The sequence below is a fragment of the Arvicola amphibius genome, chromosome 6 (genome assembly GCF_903992535.2).
Source record: "Arvicola amphibius chromosome 6, mArvAmp1.2, whole genome shotgun sequence".
Taxonomy (NCBI): Eukaryota; Metazoa; Chordata; class Mammalia; order Rodentia; family Cricetidae; genus Arvicola; species Arvicola amphibius.
This window is the reverse complement of record NC_052052.2, coordinates 123,419,380-123,424,379: the sequence shown is the minus strand read 5'-3', so window position 1 is coordinate 123,424,379 and position 5,000 is coordinate 123,419,380. Positions and strand designations below refer to the sequence as shown.

The following is a 5,000-nucleotide window of genomic DNA, read 5'->3' as shown; positions in this document are numbered from 1 at the left end:
TAACAGGAATCTAGGTTTAAATAGTGCCGAGTTTAGCAAGCGCTTTGCAAGCTAAGAACAAGCAGAGAGAACCAACAACAAAGTTGCGTTAATGGCCCAGGTTCATTTTAGGCACCCAAACCTAAAGGCAACATTGTAGCCTACTGAGATGCAAGTGTGCTCGAAGACCTGACCAAGTTCTCTAACATCTGAAGTCGCCAGAGAAGTGTTGGTAAATGCAAATAAAACTTAATGAACAGAAAGAATAGCTCTCGGAGTGGAAAACCACAGCCGACAACGTACGGCTCCTGCTCAGGGACATTCACAGATTAGGGGAAAATAAGCACACCCCAAGTGGAACTACTCAAGCAGTCACTTGATTAAAAACAAACGTGACTCTGCTTCGCACTAGGAATTCCAATAAGTGAAGTTCATAAATGAGTGTTTCAACTGGCCATCAACATGGAAATATATTAATCGCATCAAAAACAAACCCAGGTGAAATGCACATGGAATGAAGAAACGTAGGACAGTATTGCCTCTGAACAACAATCTAGGTACACTCTATGGAGATTGTGTATACAACAATTTCCAATGCAGAAAGAAACCAGTCACTACGTCCAGGCAAATACGATACCAACGCTTCATCAGCGTTAGTAGTTTTTCTCACTGTTAACGACGCCATGAGTGAGAGCAGAAGAGCCAGAGAATTGTTGCACTGCATATGCCGAACAAAACGTAGATCCCGAATATAGATCCAGAGCTAGACAAGCGGGCACAGAGATATAAGTAAGTTAATTGATAAGAGGACAGAATGACCATGAAAAAGGAAAAGAGGCAAAATATTTCAGTGGGTTTTTCCAAAAGAGAATACCAAACAAACATAATAGGATGCTCCCCTAGTCCCAGTAGAACGTGAACATTAAAACAGTTAAATGCCAGAAGAGAAAGTCAAAGCTTCCTCAGCGAGATATAGATACACAAACTTGGACTCAAACTTTTTCTAGCTCTTGCTGATCTTGAACTAGCCGCAATTCTCCTGCGTGCAGGATTACAGGCGTGCGCCACCACACCCTCCCTGAATATTAACTTTCCTTGTGTCTTAGCTTGTCAAGAGGTGACTGAGCCTTCCTTGGATCTGGAACCTCCCCGTCCCCTAAGAAGTCGGCCACAAATCGAACTCGACGGAAATTAACTTTCACTCTTGTTCCTTTGACAGTACAAAGACTCCCGAGTCCTCAAAGGCGACTGCGCAGCCTCAGGTTCGAGGATGACAACATCCGTTCCCTGCTGGGTCCTCAAAGCAGTGGAAGAAGGCTGGGGACGTTGGAGACTGAGGACCCAGATCAGCCTTACCGTATGCCCAGAGCGACTTTCGCTTCCACGTTGCAGGAATAGACGCGAGCACAACTGAGAAGGAAGGTGTGCTGCAGCGACGGATAGTAAAACCTCAAATGGAAGATTAGATTAGATTCTTTTTACTGTAGCAATCCGAAGTCTGCAATGGAACTATACCTCATCATTTAGCAGTCCAGAGTCCTTGAGTGTGGGGTTCCATGGTGTAATGGTTAGCACTCTGGACTCTGAATCCAGCGATCCGAGTTCAAATCTCGGTGGAACCTACTTTGTTTTTCCTTGGCAGAGCAGATTCTTTAAATCCTCCAAATAATCCAAACTCTAAATCTTATATATTCACAACGGACTGCTTCTGCCTGTTGTCCTCCACTGCTTCTACCCCACCCCCGCGCACAAACACAATTAGAGGGTCTCATTAATTTTTAAAGTTAGCATTAGAAATAATCCGCTTCATTATATCATTTTTTATACAGATGTTATTCTACTTTGTTCTTCCTCATCCGTCCTGCCCTTTGCTTACCTCACCCGCCCCAAACCCTGCTTCTTCCATGCCATGTATTCTCTTACAGATTTCTTTTTCTGAGGGTCTCCCTTTCTGCTTTGATGACATAACACACACACACACACACACACACACACACGTATATATATAAACATGTGTGCACACTTAAAACCAGATTGTTTTATTGTTGTTGTTCTGAGTCTGGTTTCTTTCACTTAAAATATCTGCAGTTTCATCCATTTCCCTATAATGGGTATGACTTCATATTTATTTATTATAGAAATTAAATTTCACAGTGCTTCTGCACCGCATTTTCTTTGTGCGTTCACCTGCTATTGAACACATTATCTGGCTCGATCCTAAGAGACAGTCTGAGATAGCAGTCTTGGGCTGCCTCGGTTGGCTAGATAGCGATCAACAAAGTAAGGAGTTTTAGCGGATCAACAAAGTAAGGAGTCTGGTCCTGCACTAAACCCAAAGTCATCTAAAAAAACAAGAGGTAGAAAAAACTGGCTCTGAACAGTCTAGCTTCTGGTTAAACCTTGAAAGGGACAAACAAACAAACAAAAAGGCCGGGTGGTGGTGAACGCCTTACCAGCACTCCAGCACTCAGGAGACAGAGGAGACAGAGGGAGGCAGATTTCTGTGAGCTTGAGGCTAGCCTGGACTAAAAGAGCTAGTTCCGGGACAGGACCCAAAGTTAAAGAGAAACCCTGTCTCGAAAGACAACAAACAAAAACTCTAGCAGGGAGATCTACACTTAATGACAGCTATTTTATTTAAACACAACAGTAATTTGTGTAGTTGTGACTGAGTAATTAAAGGGATGGACTACTAGTCCATTTGAGCCTCTGACTTTACAGAATCATACCTAACTAGATTCAAAACATTCAGAAGTTTGGGGGAAATTCTGGGATTAATAAAAAAGAAAAAGAAACGTGACCTATTCTAAATAAAAACCTCACCCTAAGGCTTATCCTTCTTTACCAAATTTAACCTGTTTTGTGGTGCTGGGATTGAGTCCTTCCCTCCAAGAAGCTCAGGGAATCACCCACCCTCTTACAGAGATCTAGAATACTATCTAACCTGTTTGAGATATAAGGAAGTCCCAGATGGAAGGTCTACAAGGAAACACTTTTTGCTTCCATCTGACTAAAAAACTAAAAGATTTAAATTCTCAGAATGGCAAAAATAAATAAATAAATCATTAGTATAGCGTTTATTTTCTTTTGCATGATAGGCATTTTTAAAATACAGTGTTTTAAACATTTAATGGTGACATGAATCTCATTATTCATTATGTATTTATTTAAATATTTGTTTCCCTTTTGCTTAGAGTCTTTGTAAACTACTCTGACTTGGAACTCAATGCAATCCTCCTGCCTCAACCACTGAGTGCTGGTGCTTAGATTACAGCCCTGAGCTTCAAACTCAGCTGAAGCTTGGACATGTTGTAAATTTGTCCAATTGATGGGAATAGGCGCCTGGAAGACGGAGGGAAATGGGATCTTTACGGGGAGGAGGTAGACCAGACGAGGCAGCTTTGGTGGTTAAGGACGCGACTGTTAAAAAATTTGGAAGACTTGGCAGGATTCTTCCTCTGGAGAGCCGACATCCGCCGGTAACAACAACAACCACAACAACAAAAAAAAAAAACCCACAACCCCCCCCCCAAAAAAAAAACCAAACCAAAACAAAACAAAACAAAAAAACAGGGAAGTAGTTCTTGATCCAGTCTTTGAGCTCTTGATTTCCGTCTCAGGAAAATCCATTTGGCAATCTTGGTTAGATCTGGATCACAAAGCCTAAGTGCGAAGGAGAGACAGTGGAAAAGAGAGCACTAAGGACACAGAATAAATTATTCCTAACTTGATGAAACTATATACTATCTTCGGAGCACTTCTCTGCAGGAGCAGAGTGGCGCAGCGGAAGCGTGCTGGGCCCATAACCCAGAGGTCGATGGATCGAAACCATCCTCTGCTATGTGATTATTTTCTCGCAACAAAAGAATTTTGGTTGTAGACAACTGGATGCCCTTCTCATGGCTCTTTATCATGATAAATTCTCTGAGTCAGCTGATCCTCCAGCTATTTGATGTTTGTTTTGAGGAAGCCGTGAGTTGTGCGTTGTAGTCAAGGCTTGCCTTGACCTCAAGACAACCCTGCCTCTGTCTCCTAGTTCTAATTTTTTAATAGAATAAGTGTAAGGCAACACGTGGAGAGAAAGAACTTCTAGAAGACCTGGATCATACACGTCTCCATGTGTGTACAGGGCATAAACCTGGTAATGAGATTTTGGCTTGCCTTTTAGAGGGAGAGAAGAAAAGACGAAGGGAATTCCGTGGAGCGTTATAAGGGGAGGATGAGGGAAGACAGAAAGCAGAGGGGGGTTGGGAGGTCGTGTGCAGAACGGATGGACAGAAGGAAGAAAACAAGACACACAGAAGAGAGACCGGAGTGGGGATGCAGGGACAACTGAATGGGAGTGTAGGAGGAGGGAGGAGGGGTGTAAGGGACACTCGTGGTCCATATTAGGTTAAGGAAAACAGATTCTTCTGCACTGAAAACAATCTGTGAAAGTAAACTCTGAATCCTGTTCCCAAGAGGGAACTCAAGACTTAAGAATGACTTCCCCATTTGAAATGACATCATGAAAATGTTCGCACAGCTTCTCTAATGACCTTTGTCAACAGCTCTAGTCTTACGAGTGACCACTGTGTTTTGTGGTCTTGGAAACGGAACCTAAAGCACTGTGCTTGCTGAGCAGACGCTGTGCCACTGAACTATCTCTCCAGTCCTGGTTTTGCTTTATCTTGAGACAAAATTCACTAAGTTGCCTATGGTAAGCTTGAACTCACTCTGTAGTCCAGACAAGCCTTGAACTTGAAATCTTCCTTGTCAGTCTCTCAAATAGCTGGAATTATAAACCTGTAACACCATTCTAATATATATGTGGGTATATACTATATATATACATACATATATATATATATATATATATATATATATATATATCACACACACACACACACACACACACGGGAATCCACTACTTTTCTCCTGACTCTGAGTGTCACAATTCTATGTAATTCATACCTCTAATATTTTTTTCTTTAAAGACAAGGTCTCTCTTGGGGTAGTGGTGGCCCACACCTCTATTCCCA

At 42.2% G+C, this 5,000-nt stretch overlaps 2 non-coding genes across 2 annotated transcripts; both read left to right on the top strand.

Annotated features, from left to right (window-relative positions):
* The first annotated feature begins 1,529 nt into the window (after positions 1-1,529).
* On the top strand, positions 1,530-1,601 carry Trnaq-cug. Its single transcript has one exon. It is a non-coding gene; the product is annotated as a tRNA-Gln (tRNA).
* Positions 1,602-3,748: 2,147 nt separating this feature from the next.
* On the top strand, positions 3,749-3,820 carry Trnam-cau. Its single transcript has one exon. It is a non-coding gene; the product is annotated as a tRNA-Met (tRNA).
* Positions 3,821-5,000: the final 1,180 nt, after the last annotated feature.